The sequence below is a fragment of the Nasonia vitripennis genome, chromosome 2, assembly GCF_009193385.2.
Source record: "Nasonia vitripennis strain AsymCx chromosome 2, Nvit_psr_1.1, whole genome shotgun sequence".
Taxonomy (NCBI): domain Eukaryota; kingdom Metazoa; phylum Arthropoda; class Insecta; order Hymenoptera; family Pteromalidae; genus Nasonia; species Nasonia vitripennis.
In genome coordinates, this window is record NC_045758.1 from 28461912 (window position 1) to 28477079 (window position 15168).

A 15168-nucleotide genomic window follows, 5' to 3' on the forward strand; every position below is an offset into this window, starting at 1 on the left:
GAGAGTTTGAAAATCGCCGGGGCTGAATTTCTCAATTAGTCCCCCTCTCCTTCTGCCGAGGAATGAGAGTCGCCGATCGATGGTGAATAATTTATTATGAGCCGTGAATTTTTCGATCGCTTATGCAGCCAAATGCTACATCGTTGATGTATAAAAACTCGCTTGGAGGATCGTGTCGAGCAGCAGCTTACACCTGCACGGCAGACGTCGATGCAGCAGCCGAGATCGAAAAAAGCGGCTATGGGCGGTTTTTCCGACGACTGCAGCCGAGAGTTTGCGTACCTATAAGGCGAACTGGCTACTCCGCGTGCGAGAATTAAAAATAGAATCGCGGATCGGAATGTCGATGCTGGTTTACAATGTAATCCCGCGCGGTGATCTCTTATACTTGAAAAATACACGCCAAGTTCAGAGCCCAAGTAAGATTCTCGAAACCTCTCTTCGAAGCAGCAGCGAGAGAGAGAGAGAGAGAGAGGGAGAGCCTCTCACGAATTATTTTAAATCTCATGCAATATTCAACCTAACATCTCTCCCCCTCTGCACAATGCGATTTTGCATTCCAATCGGCTAGATATATTCTTTTCGTGCCCGGCATCTCGCCGTCCCCTCTACCAGCACTTCTCTCCTCTAGCAGCCGGCCACATAATACAAGGGCTCATAAAGCAGCAGCAGCGGCAGCAGAGGTAGAGAATATCTATTCAATGCACAATAACAGGTTTGATCGCGCTGCTATATCCACCGGGCGAAAAACAGGTTCCCCTATCCTCTCTCTCCCTTCTCTCTCGCGTATTATCACTTTCTTCCTCTTCCTCCTTCCTTCGCAATTTCTATTTCTCGCGTGTGCGCGCGAGACGACTCTTGTTCGCTCTTTTGCAGGTGCAGTCGTAGGAAAGCGCGGCTCTTTAGGGGGGATCTCTGCGAGAGAGTGATCGGTATACAAGGGTCGCGCGAGCGAGCTGCCGCATCGTTATTACCATCGAAGTTCTCTCTGATCGAAGGGACAGACGATGTGCACTCGGCGCAGGTGTGTGCGCGCGCGTCTGTGAGAGAGTATGCAAATTGAGGCTCATTTCATGGGTTATTTGGCCCGTGAGCGCAGTGTCTGTGTTTTTTTTTCGAGGATTTCGAATAGTATATTGGAGAAGATGGCTATGATTGACGCGTGAGAGCTGGTCGACCTCTCGTCTTCCTGCATTTCCTGCGAAGCGTCGAGTGTACATCGTATTGTATGTGCGTCGTTTCTTTGTTAGGTCCGAATAATTTTATTGGAGTATAGCACGTTGTTGACTCTCGGCGGCACGCGAGCGATGCTCCGGACTCGCGTGGCTGCGTTTGCCCAAGTTATTATTTTTAATATTCCTCTCTCTCTCTCTTTGCTCATAACTCGAGCAAATATTTTTCCAGATGAAGCTGGTGTGTGTGCTCAAGAAACGAATCCGAAATGCCAGTTCGCATGGCGCTCTCGAAAAATAAAACGAAGCTCGCTCAAGTTTATGGGCGAATTAACATCTCTCTTAGCGCTCACGTGCTCTCGATCGAGCGCCAGATATGTATACGTTCTATGTTTGAAGGAGTATCTCGTTTTCTCGATGAGCAAACCTACTCCCGACCGTTATGATTAACACCTGCCGAAATCCGCCTCTCCTGGGTATCGGTTGTTTCGCGTAATAAATCCGACAAATAAAGCCCTCTCATTAACTCCCGGCTGTATGGGGATAACTCACTCTTATAAAAATATACCCCCTCGGCATTTTGTTGATCGAACAAATTCTAGACGCCTCGGAATGTCCGAACGTACAAAGAGTGCGGCGCGGCGGCTCCTCTCCTTAATCAAATTAGCAGCCTCGTAAAAGGCCGAACAGCCTTGCAGGCACACCGCCCAGAGCATCGTATCCTCTGAAAAAGCCGAGAGGCGCGAGAATACAAGACACTTTGAGACATGGAATATCGAACCGACGTGTACACCGCGTAGAGTAATGCAAGAGAGAGGATGAAGAAGTCGGTACGGACAGCGCTTGTAAAATATTTCATTACGCTCGGCGCAATAAATGTTTACGTTTACGACGCGGATGCACAGCAGCAGCGGTAGGAGAGGTATTAAGACGCAGCTTCTTGCGCCCTTTAACCATATTCATAGAGGAGCTATGCCGAGGAGAATGATACTCGCAGTGTCTTTATTGTTTCAATTGGTGCTGCCGGTAGTTAAAGCGCGTACGAGGCAATTCCGTTATTTTGTTTTACTGGTGCTAGTTGCGCCGCCAAGTTTTTTGTCGTCGCCGCCGCCGCCGCGCGTGAATGTTAATATTTATTGCGCTTACTAGTATATTGCCGAGAGAGAGAGAGAGAGAGAGAGAGAGAGAGAGAGAGCGTAATGTATGGGTTAACAATCGCGGGGATAAATCTCTTTGGTTCCGCGCCGATTGGCTTTGGTCGTCGTTTGATGAATAAAGAAAATAATAAAAAAAAAGTTCAATCTAGAATCTAGTCCGTACTCTCGAATATTCGTATATAAATTGACAGGCGTCGCAATTAGCCGAGGCGTTACATAGGGGCTTTCCCGGTATACAACAGCAGGCGCGCGTTCAATTACTCCTTCGTGGAATATCTTGCGCAACGGAGCGCGCGCAAGCGAGTAATAAGCCGCTCTCGACCCGCAGAATCGAAAGATACAGAGACCGAGAGTGCGAGCTGTAGCATGTGGGCATCTCACGAGAGAGAGAGAGAAGGTTAAAAAGAGCGCCGGCGAAGATTGGGCTCAATTTGGCGATAACGAAGAGAATTGGGGATTAAGAGAGGAGGAACACGATTCAAGAGAGCGAGTGAGAGAGAGAGAGAGAGAGAGAGAGAGAGAGAGAGAGAGAGAGAGAGAGCGAGAGAGAGAGAGAGAGGTGTTTCGGCAGCAGAAGCGAGGGGAAACTCATCAGCTGCAGAAGAGGAGGAGGAGGAGGATACGCTGTAGAGATCGATTGGTCGAGATTCCGGGTGCGGTCGATGGTCAGTAGAGCCTTGAGAATTAGCCAAAATTTCGTGCGGTGGAAAGCGTGGAAAGCCGGCGATGAATCAGCTGGTCTAGATAAGCTCGGATTGATTCGATCAACAAACTGATTGGGATCAATTTTTCGAGGGTCAAGCCTCTATACTGGAATTCACGGTATAAACATTACTGTTGCATATTATAGAGAGTCGGACTTTCTCACGTTCAGAAGCCCGAAATGCAAATGACCGTATCATATCCCAAAACAAACGGAGAAGAAGACAGTTAAAGCGAACCAGGCCAGAGAGATCGGCAAAGCCGATTATCGTCGTCGTTGTCGCGCTATCGTTACACCCGTAAATCGATACAGCAGCAACAATATTGCCTCGTAACTCCGGACTCTTTAAAGGACGACAAGCGTCGCGCGCATGACAAACGACCCACGTACCTTCCCAAAAGTGAGGTCCTCTTCACTCTCTCTCTCTCTCTCTCTCTCTCTCTCTCTCTCTCTCTCTCTCTCTCTCTCTCTCTCTGCGCCGCGCTCACTATCTAAACGAGCATCTGAAATTGCACTCAACACGGAAGCCATTTTTAATTTGCCTTCTCTCCCTCTGCCTTTAGTATTATACGCACCTATACATATATATACAACAATATCGCGTGGGCTTATCTGGCGCGATATTGCTTCCGAGAATTTCGGCAGCTATCTCTCGCGCGACGAGCGCTTATGTGGATACGATAATCCGTGTACACCGTCAGTCGTATTAATTTTTTCGAGTGTGTTTGAGCGGGATGATACGCGTGTCTCAATTTCCGCGGCACGCGCACGAGAGGGCGAAGAATATTGAAATAAAAAATGAGAGAGAGAGAGAGAGAATTCAGGTACGCTATATAGAGCTATTACCTTAATGAAAGAGAGCTGCCTGGAATCAGATAGTTTAGCGTTAAAGAGTATACTTAAGAGGCACCTCGCTGGGGTAAAAATCCCGCGGGATATCGGCGGGATATTTCGCGAGAGCTACAATTTACGAGGAAAAAAGGGAGTAACAAGGAGGGAGAGATTCTGAGCCCGAGATCTCAGCTCGATCGCCACGTGATGCCTGTTGCGGAGAGAATAGGTCACACAGCAGAGAGATGCTTCCCTCGATAAAGCTCCTCGGAGCAGACCGCGTACACGCCTTCGTCGGATTCAAATGCGCGCGAGGATTATACATCGCGCATAGACAATGTGCGAAAATTCTAGCTTCTGATATCCACAGCGCCTACGGCTTCGAGAGATACGTATAGACACACAGCTATAACAGCCGTTGATGAAATTCGGAATACAAATTTATTTACACCGCTTACACATCGCCGTTAGCCACGGACTATATGCATTGCCTAACACAATAAACTTTCAGCGGTAATAAAAGCGGCTTAGCCAACGATAAAGCAGCCCGCTGCAAAAACGAAATAATCCTCATAACCAGCGCGCAATTCTCCGAGGCAACGTCCTCTAAGAGCCGTCGTTTTCGCGGCAAAGTGCTCGGTAATCGCCGATTCCTTTCTCTCTCTCTCTCTCTCTCTCTCTCTCGCTCTCTCTCTTGAACCGAATTCCCCGCTCGAATTGCTCGCGATCCCGCTTCGTCGTCGCTCGCGAGGCTAAAGACAGCTGTTGCGACGCGCGACAGGTATATATGGGGGTTTAATGCCGGGACGCGTTTTTGTGATTGAGAGATGCGCGCTCTTGCCCTTTTTTACACTGCGAAATCTCGCCAAAGCGAATAACCGATGAAAATTGAAATTTTAATTTAGTGCTTCGTTAAAAAGGCATTGGAATAATATAAATTTCAAAGACACAGCATAACTGTTACGGGATGGGGCCTATTAAGACAAAGGCTTTCAAATTATCGAAGAGCAGATCTTCCTCCCGAATGACATCGTAAAGCCATCCTCTAATAACGCATTAAAAAAGTAACTGCTCGTAACCCAGCAGCAGCGGCGGCGGCGGCTTCACCTATGCGCACATTATTCCCCCCGTAAACCTCTCTCCCATATAATAGCACGTATCGTTCGTATATTCGAGTGTACTACACACAGTCCAAGAAGTCAAGTTCGCGAGAATTGCCCTCAGCTGGTAAATTGCAGCCTCCGCCTATGCAACAGTCGCGTCTCTGTACTTCCTCCTGCTGAGGTATATCTATTATTAGAGCCATCGACCGCTGGTCTTTTTGGTTCGGACCGGAAACGCGTAAACCCGATCACTTCTGCGAACAGTCTTCTAGTCTCGCTCTATGTTTTTCGGCAAAAGTGCAACTGTAAAAATCTCCGGGTAATTGTTATTTGCGGCGGCGGCGACGACGAGGAAGGCCGAGACTTATTTTCGACAGAAAAATGTTCTCACGAGACAGCGCAGTAGCCACAGCGCGCGAGTCTTCGAAACCGGATTTTTCGGCGCAAGGAGAGCTTCGCCCGAGTTTACCGCTGTCTTAGGAAAGGTCTTGGCGTCGTTTCAGTGTGTATCTGTGTGTGTGTGTGTGTGTGTGTGTGTGTGTGTACGCTCTCGTTTCTTTTGTAAGCGCTAACTTTCGTGGTTTCTAAGTACCGGCTGCGCATATAGCTTCTAAGTCGAGGTTGCGCCGCGAATGCGTATCATTTCCATCGCGGTTTCTTGCTTTCGAAGAATCTCGCACCGGTTCGCCAAAGTACGAAGACTCTTCGAAATTTCAGACAATGAAAAAAAGCGTATCAATCTTCCGCACTTTCGTTTGAATCCCCTCGACAGAGAGTTTTCTGGGCGTCCGGAGCGCAGAACCGCCGAGAGGAAGCAGCATCGCGGTGAGAGGGGCGGCGATCTTTCTCTTTCTCTCTCTCTCTCTCTCTCTCTCTCTCTCTCTCTCTCGCGCCACCACCCACCCGACGAGAGGACGCGGCAACTGCGGCTCCATTAGCGCTGCTCGCGGCTTGTAATTTGCCGCGCGCCGAATGTTAATGGACTCTCTCTCTCTCTCTCTCTCTCTCTTGCTCGAGGTTCCTTTTCTTCGGATGGGCTAAGCCGAGAGAGAGACACACACGGTAGCCGGCCGAGAGATGAGACTGTGCGACCGCGCGGCTTACTTAGCGCCGGACTGTATGAGCGATGCTTTCTTTCTTACTTTTTTTTTGAGAGAGTGGAGTGCGTGTGCGTAATTTTTCGGAGCGAAGGTTTTTATCGATGTGGCTTAGTGAATTCAAGACGTGTATGAGAGAAAATCTCGAGTGTTTTCTTTGATGAAACTGTAACAAGTCTTTTTTGAGACCGTTAAGAAGCTTCTTTTTATAACAGCAGGAGGAGGAAGAGCGGGATTAAGAGACCCGAATCAAAGTGACTTCGCGGCAACAAGACACGCCTCGCAAAAAATTCGGCCCGCGAAGTCGAGAGACGAAGACAGTCCGAAAGAGGAAGCGACGAAATTCATACACACACAGACGCCTCGGCTCCTGTATGCAACACTCGATCTACATGTCCATTAAAGTCCGAGCACGCTCTCCGATCGACACGAAAATCGATTAGGAAATTATCGGCCGTTCGGAATCTTATCTAGATGTACGGCACCTGATCGTCCGCAGAAAAAAAGCGCAGGAGAAACTGGATTGAGCTCTCTCTACTCTTAATCGTCAAATTAAAAGAGCGAGACGGCTCGTTAAGTAATTACGGAAACGCCATTAGGCTCTCTCTCTCTCTCGAAACCGATGTAAATCGGTAGCTGCAGTGACGCAAGTGAAATCGGAGCGACGACTCTCTCGCGTATGGCGTGTTTTGTTCTCGTCCTTAAAGTGAATATCATCCGAGAGAGAAAAAATGATCGAGACCCGGTCGTTGGCGATGGAATTAGGTGTACCTTTATAATATCGTACATAAAATCCGACCGATCGGGAGCCATCGTATAATGGCCAGCGTCGTCGTTGCTGAATATCTTTACGCTCCTCGTAATTACATTTCGGGGCGCGAAGCTTTTAATGGGCGAACTCTCTCGCGGGCTGGATTAATTTTACGGTTATGCGCCGCGTGAAAGTGTCGAAGTGAAAGATGCGCCGCTGTCGATCAGGGCCTTAATGGATTTCGTAATGTAAATTTCTGCATATAATAACGTTCACGCGTTATTATCGCTGCGCGCGCTAGCGTTTATTATACGATTCACAGGACGGCTCGTCATTCAGAGCGGTAATACCGTAAAAAATAGTCGTCACCCATAGAGCGCGCTCCTTTCACGAATAACACCCCCTCGACCGAGACGTGTACACAGAAAGTGAGCGAATCCCCTTTGAATGAACCTGTACATAGAGCGCGGCGCATTTCGCCGGCGACCCTTGTACACGAGCGATTTCCTTTCATTCATATAACCCATACACCTAATAAAATAGAGCTAGACGGGCTGCTCCTCCCACGATCGTGCGGCTTATACAAAAACGACGGATCGTAATTGAGCGATTAGGCGCGAGAGCGGCGAAATATAATACAGGCGTATAAATATAAGCGCTGCACCTGGCTATACATCCCTCTATTGACGTGGCTGTGGAATGTCCGCGAGTGTCGATGCGAAGTTTATAATGCACAAAAGAGTCCTATAGCTTATCGTTATCGCCGAAGAAACGTTGAAATAAATCACCGCAAGCGATTGCGCCGATAACACATCGATTCTCTCTTCTTCCATACTCGTTTCCAAAAACAAGCCTTTTCCCACAAGAAACCCTTTCGTCGTCGAGTTTCGCACGCCAAAATCCAGGAGCAGCAAATCACTCTCGGCAAATCCGTATAATCTCCCGATCACATCTTGTTCTCCTTTCTCCGCGCGCACACAAGCGCCAGCGAGTGAAGGAAAGAAAAGCATCGACCGACGACTTATATCAGCAGGACAGCATCATTTCGCCCCCCCCCCCCCGGAAACGAATGGGTTGCGGAGAGAAAGAGAGTTTGGCCCAGGTGACAGTGATCTAATTAGAGAGCTAATGAGCTTCGTCGTCGGGACACACGCTCGACGGCAACCCGATACCTAATACATACGGCCGCCGCTTCCTTTGGATAGGAACGTGTGTTGCTGCAGCCTCCCTTCTCTCTCTCTCTCTCTCTCTCTCTCTCTGCGATGGGCTATATTAGGCGGCTGATGCTGATGCAGCCCCCGAGCCCGCAGTCACATTATCCACGTGGGAAGGTATGACGCTGCCGTGTTTACGTGTGAGCCACTCGTGCCTCTCTCGGCTATACACACACAGCGACGTGCTCGGGTTTGGCTCAAGTTTTTGCGGATGTGCGCGAGGGCTTCTTCTTCCTCGAGTTATTCGCAAATATTTACGCTCCGCCACAAGTCATCCCCCATATCGTTCGGTCCGAATAAACCTATCGCCGTAACGAAGTAACGACTCGTAAAGCAATCGGGCTGCTGCTTCGATATGTGCGAACCACCCAGGGTGGCGATGCAGCGAAATTTCACGGAATTCATTACCACTTCGATATCGGGGGGAAAAAAGAAGCGGCTTCTCTCTCTCTCTCTCTCTCTCTCTCTCTCTCTCTCCAACCACGGAATAACTCAAACACCGAGAGCAGCAGCAGCCTGCAGAGCTAAAATATCATCGTTATGCAAAGCCAAAGCAAACGAGCGCGAAAAAGGCCATATACACTGCAGCGCCGCGAGAGAGTCGATGCATCATCGCCGAGTGGTACCGGCACCCTGAAACGGATACGTATAAGAGACGACGAGGAGGAGGACGCCGCCGCGGCGAAAAAGAGGCCAAAGCGACTCTCGAGAGAGAGAAAGAGCGATGCTTGATGCACGCAGAATTGTTCCCATGGGCTGCGGCTTTGAAAGACAACACTCGTCTCTCTCTCTCTCGAGAGAGAGAGAGAGAGAGAGAGAGAGAGAGAGAGAGCGAAGGCTGCGCGCAAACCAACGAGAGAAAAGGTTTATAGTGTACGTATATGCAGCGTCTCTCTCTCTCTCTCTCTCTCTCTCTCTCTCTCTCTCTCTCGTGCGGTTGACAAGAGACGCGCTCGATTTCGAAGAGGATCGATGGCCCGCATTTGTTGTCGCCGTAATTTACGAATGTCAAAGGCCATGAAATTTAAAAGTCTGCGCGCTCGTGTCTTTTTTTTTCAAGGTTTCTTGTGAGTACCGAATCTACGCTGATCCACTGCTTTCCGTTACTACAATTGGAGCCAAAAAACAGTATAGTACGCCGAAATCGAAGTATGTGTAAATGACCGCACGATATTGCACATCGCAAGAGAGGAAACGAGCGAATCGACGACAGTCCCTCACATTTCCTCCAAAGAAAGGAAATTACAAAACGCTACTCTCTGGTCAGAGCCGATGACATCTGCGACGCTCTTCTCTTCTCTTTCTTCTTATACCCGGCGCCTCCTTCATATAAACGCGCCATACGTGAACAACAATGTTTTATCGCGCGCATAAATTTTAACGAATCCCCAGAAAAAAGCCTCGAATATTAAGCACACACGCTTGTGTACGTTCCTCGCACACCGTTTTTCCCCGACTTTACGACTCGAGCTTCATTTTTTCCAACCTCGTATAACTGTAAAAATGTCTTTACACTGTGAGAACGAGTCCGTCGCTCATTAATCCCCAAACTCGTAATTTTTTTCACCACCAACCACCCCGCGATCTACCGCAGCGCGAATTCGCTTTCTCACTGCAAGCACGTGTGTTATTATGGAGCTATAAGCTAAGCGCACGTGCTGCTGCTCTCGAAAGCACGTGTTTGTTTATGCCGCGCATAACGAGAGCGTCATCTTCAGTCCTCCCACGACTTATATGAGGAGGAGGAAGAAGAAGCGTCAGACAGACCACGTGACGGAACTTGGTGCAGCGAGTCGTGGAATTATCGTCGGACTCGGCTTTCTCACGACTCGCGGAGAAGGGGAGGAGCGAGAGAGAGAGAGAGTCTATTTTCGAACGCCCCCGCGTGTCACGAGGGGTTGCGTCGACGCCATTGATAAGCTAATGGGTTCTTGATACATCTCTCTTGTGGGGCTGAAGTGTGTTTGTACCGATCGCCGCGCGATGAATAAACTTGTGGGAGGGTCATATATAGGGCCACTCGAGAAGAGAGAGAGCTTTTTGTTCGGCTTGTGAATGGGTCGCGCGGCTTTTTTTCGCCTCGAGTATACATAGCGCAAGAAGCTTAAAATTCACTGTAGAGAAATTACGCTTCAAAATTGCAAAATAAAGTCACATTTCGAGCATAAAACCTACCGCGCACACTCGAGAGGGAGAGGGAGCGACAGATGGCCTCCCGACGCCGCGTCTCGAGTAAACGTCTCTCCTCGGCGCACACTGCTCTCGTACACGTCGTCGCTGAAGAGGACGAGAGGGAAGATCGGTCGCGATTAACTGGGAGCGCGCGGGCGATTTATGGAGTCTTTAGACGCTCTCGCTGATAGTCGTCCGGGGCGTAACTGTCTTGTTTAACGCTGGCAAATGAACGGGTTCTATATACGCTGTATACAGCGGCTTGTTTTTTCTCCCTCCTGCATATACCCACTCGGCTCTCGATTGTTGCTCGGCAGTAATAACTAAGTCATTATGCGAAAGCTGATCGCCGCGGCGGTGTCCCCTTTTTGCGCCGCTATGGAAATTGAATTTTCTTGAAGACTCACTCAGCCAGCTCTTCCTGTATACGGAGGTGATTTTATGGCCGTAGCTGCAGTGTTTTTTTCGGGAAAACTGCTCGGATATTTTGAAACGGCGGGGATTTTCGAGAAGAAGCGTTTATAATTGAATTATTACACATGAAAGAAAGTGATAATCTCATAAGGACAATATTTCGACTCTCGTGCAAAAAATGATCGGATCGTTATCGTTTCATTTCCTCTCTTTGAACTTTTAATGAAATTCCGCATCTTATATTCGAGGTACGCGCAGCGCCCCCGAGAGAGATGGCCGATTATACGCTCGGCTTTCCGACCGGCCGGATAATTATTTATCGAAGAATCGAGGAAGAAATCGGCAGAGGTGAGTAGAGCCAATTATACAAGTACGAAAAAGTATGAAGCTCCTTATAATCCGTGCGATGGTAATGTTACACTGACAATATATTTCGGCGGCTCTATGCCCAAATTAAACTCTTGCAAATCGATGAAACTCGATCCCAATTACACATTTCGCTCCCGTGCGCAAAAACCGTACTCGGAATAACAAGAACGTGAGACGCGCAGATACATACAACGAGAGAAAGCACACTAAAAAAAAACGACGAAGAAAAAGAATTTCTCTCGTCCTCTCCTTTTTTCTCGATGACGCGCGGTGCACTCGGCTGCGATCCACGTGTGGACACGCAAGAAGTGCCGACATCACAGAAAGAGAGAGAGAGAGAGAGAGAGAGAGAGAGAGAGACGCGAGGCCGAGATGTGCATTCTGGATGCGCGCGTCGAGGATCGATCGAATTTACGTCGATCAAACGGCCGTTTTCGTTCCAGCACGGCGGCAAAAAAAGAGATCGTCGTCGGCTCCCTCTCCCTCGGAGGACGAGTATGGAAAAACCAATCGCGCGAAATACTTTTCGACGTTCTGCTCGTGTACACAGTTTAAATTCCTGTGGGATGAGTCGAGGATTCGTTTTTTTCTCACTGAAAATGTATCGATTTCCTTATCGTTTGCGCGCGTTATCGAAACGGTTTGTGGGAAAAAGCGCGGAAGCTCGCGCGAAAAGTAGCAATATCGTCGCAAGCTCGAGAGAGGAATAAAAAAAAAATGAAGCGTTTACACTCGGCAGAGCCATGTGTCTGGGCTCTCTCCCTCTCGACTTTTTTTTCGACCATAGCTTTCATTTTTTCTCCTTCTCCACGAGCAACGACGTTTCCGTTGCGTGCACGCGAGGTCTAAATTAAGCTCGTATACTCCGCGCCGCAGCAACAGGTCGCCCCCCTTGAGTATAGAGAGAGCGCAGCAGGTCTAAGTGATTTCTTTGCGTCTATAATAATCGCCTCGAGAAAGAACCATCTGTGGATTCAACTACCACCGCCGCGCGTTAATCACCGCTTGTTAGTCTCTTTCGCTTCCAGCAGTACTCGCATGTATACTGTTTTTATTATTTATGGATCGATAATGAAGTCTTGTTCGATGTCAAACTTTTCGCCCTTAAATTTACGCATGCACAATAAATTTTCTAAAACTAACAGTACACACACGCTGTTCACTAGTATATACCCCCAAGGTCATTAGGTGGACTCCTCTCTCAGGGGCAACAATTTAAAGTCTTCATAAGAGGAGCCGAGCTCCGGGCGACTCGGGATAAGGCTTCCAACTCATCGGCCAGTCCTTATCGCGCACTGATGATCGAAGCGCACGCGAGGGAGAGCGAGAAAGATCGGCATAATTGCAAAGTCACGCGCGCCCCAGTACATACCGTTTCTAATCTCCTCCTCCTCGAGATAAGGAGGAGAGCCTCTGGAGAAAGATGCAAAATTTTATATGTATATCACTGGGATGGAGACGTGCGCGAGCATAGGTGCGTCGCTGTGCACCGCGGGAATCATGGTAATTAGAGCGAGGGGCGTATATTATTATAACGATGTTTTATGGATCGTACCGATCAATATGTATCGATCGATGAAAAAAATCGAATCTAATTAAAATAACCATAGAGTAAAGCTCTGAAAGCTCTCGGCACGTACTCGCCTGGAGATCGGCGGCAAATATAAACGAGCTGCTCTCTCACACGCGCGTAAGAGGGAGAGAGACGGAAATGAAGAGATGTGGGCTCGTCGGATCTCTTTGAAGCTGAGCTCGCGAAAAGTATCGAACGTGCGTACGGTGACTTCTCCTTCTCCAAGACCCGTTAACCAGTCTAGCGGCCCCAAACCGCAGGGATACGCGTGATTGCGCCTTGCGATGCTTATTCCGACGAGTGCGTGCTATGCTTGACTCCTCAGAGGCGCGCCGGATTCCTTCTGCAACTACAACTATTTTTTTAAGAGGATTAGCGGGAGGGATTATTTATCATCGCGACGAAAAGTCCAGCACCGTTAACTCGAAACGAAAGAGAGGACACTCGGAATTAATCGAATTAGCGACGAACTGGCGTATCCGGTCTGGTCCGAATTGACGTTTCGGTGAGAAAAAAGCCGTCGGCATCTGCAGACTCGCGAAAACGACTATGGGAATCGAGTGGCAGTTGGTTGACCTCACAAGTACGATGTCAACGAGCTTAAATTCACCGCTATATATTGGCATCGCGTCGAGCTACCGAGAGAGCGAGAGAGGACGATTGCAGCAAGAAATTGCCTGATGGACCCTCCGGGCACTTTTCGAGTCGGGAATATTGTCGTGGTTTCTTGTCGCGACGGCGATGATGACGATGCTGCTGCTGCTACTGGATGACGATTCTTTACACCAAGAACTGTGGGATTACCATTTTTTCGAGCGACTGCGGGTGATGAAAAAGAGAGATAGAGAGAGAGGAAGTCGTTAAATTTTTATGAGTAAACAAAGCTCCCGCTCGCGAGTGTATTTTCGCTTCTATTACGAGTTCGTTTTCACCCTTTCGTACGATAGACCTATCAGCGCGTGTAGAGTGTTTTCGGAGAGACCAAATCCAAATATTATCGTATAACAGTCAAGTGCCGTGGACGTTCCGCGAAGTGTCGTCACTCGAACTGTCGTAAAGAGTATTTGCTTTAGCAAGGCCTAGACTTTCTCAGATCTTCTTCTCTTTGTGGAATACATACAAGCAAACTCGCATTATCGAACAAAGCTGCGAGCGCCTAATTCCTCAACTGAGGACAATGAGTATACACACAGCGTAGAGCTATTAAACGCAACAGCTCCCAACCGAAATTCCCGTGCGCGTCTAATCCGCCCACCGAATCAAATTACAGCAGCAGCTCCGCAAAAGATTCGCTAAACCGAACTGTCTTCGCGCTTTTAGCTGCTGCAACAGCTCCTCGCTCGCTCGTCAGCAGCAGCAAAACGAAGGAGAAGAAAACAGCGGCAGCGGCGAAAAAGGAAGCAAGAAAAAGCCGTAAAATAAAGGAGATAGAACGCCGACGTGAAAGGGACGCAGCAACAGCAGCAGCTCTCTGAAATTAGTGGAGGAACAAACAAAGGGTTGCGGGGGACCAAGTAAATAAAAGACCGCGGGATTCTATTAGCGAAGAGAGAGAGAGAGAGAGAGAGAGAGAGAGAGAGAGAATAAGAGAGACCCTTAGAGCTCGCTCTTTCTCTCGGTACACGTAAACTCGGGAGAAGGACGCAGCGACTGCAGCAATCGCGAGAGATGGCACCGTTTTCAGAAACTGTCCGCTAATCTTCTCTCATCTCTCTCGGCGTCTCGCTGCTGTGTCCGCGAGTGTATACGCCCTTGCGCGTTTCGTTTTGCGAGAGCGAAGAGAAGAGAGTGAAAAAAATAAAATAAAAAGGAAGAGATTGAGGGAGTCGCTTTGTCTCTGCGGTTTTCATCGAGGTCCTCGAGACGTGTATCGTGTCCGCGATGTTTTTGATTCGCTTCGTTGTCTTTTCTCTCTTGGTTTCGCTTTTGTTTTGGATGCACAGCCTCCTTTGCAGTTTATGCACTGTGGGAAGCGTTTATTGTCAAGGATTGGCTACGCGCGTAATGTATTCTCAACGTTTGTTACTTTAGAACGATCTGACCTTCGAGTACTGGAGTAGTAGACTATATGCGATAGAGTTTCGGATTCGTCGTGGCAAAACTTACCTGGAACAGAGAGAAAAACAAAATGCATTAATATCGAATTAAATTTTCACAAACGCCTCATTTCTCTCCCCACCCGAGACTATACTTTTTCTCTCAGCCTCCTAGTCCGCTGCCTCTTACACAGCGCTGCGATAGTGTACAGACGGTCCTCTCTTTCGAGTAATTGCCCAGTGCGGTTTTTTGCCCGCGAGACTCGCGATCCGGGCGCAAAACCTGATTTTCGACAGGAAGGCCCTGCGGCCACTTTATCCTCTCTCTCTCTCTCTCTCTCTCTCTCTCTCTCCTCGCTAAGAGAAGGAGGAGGGACGGAGCGAGAGCAGAGAGCTCTTCTCAAGGACGTTCGCTAAATTTATAGAGGATGCACCGCTTGGATATCGCGAAATATCGTCGGGAGCCAAAAGCGTCTCGTAGAAATACACACGCTCGGGAGTAGCGTGCACGATGCAGACGTTATAACGGACTGCTCGAAATTAAACGAGAACGGACGCGACAATTTGTGTCAACGC

At 48.6% G+C, this 15168-nt stretch overlaps 1 protein-coding gene across 3 annotated transcripts in view; it reads right to left on the bottom strand.

Annotated features, from left to right (window-relative positions):
* The window catches only part of LOC100119338 (neurogenic locus Notch protein), a 175376-nt gene that overhangs the window by 85874 nt on the left and 74334 nt on the right, over positions 1 to 15168 (bottom strand). The window lies entirely within an intron of this gene.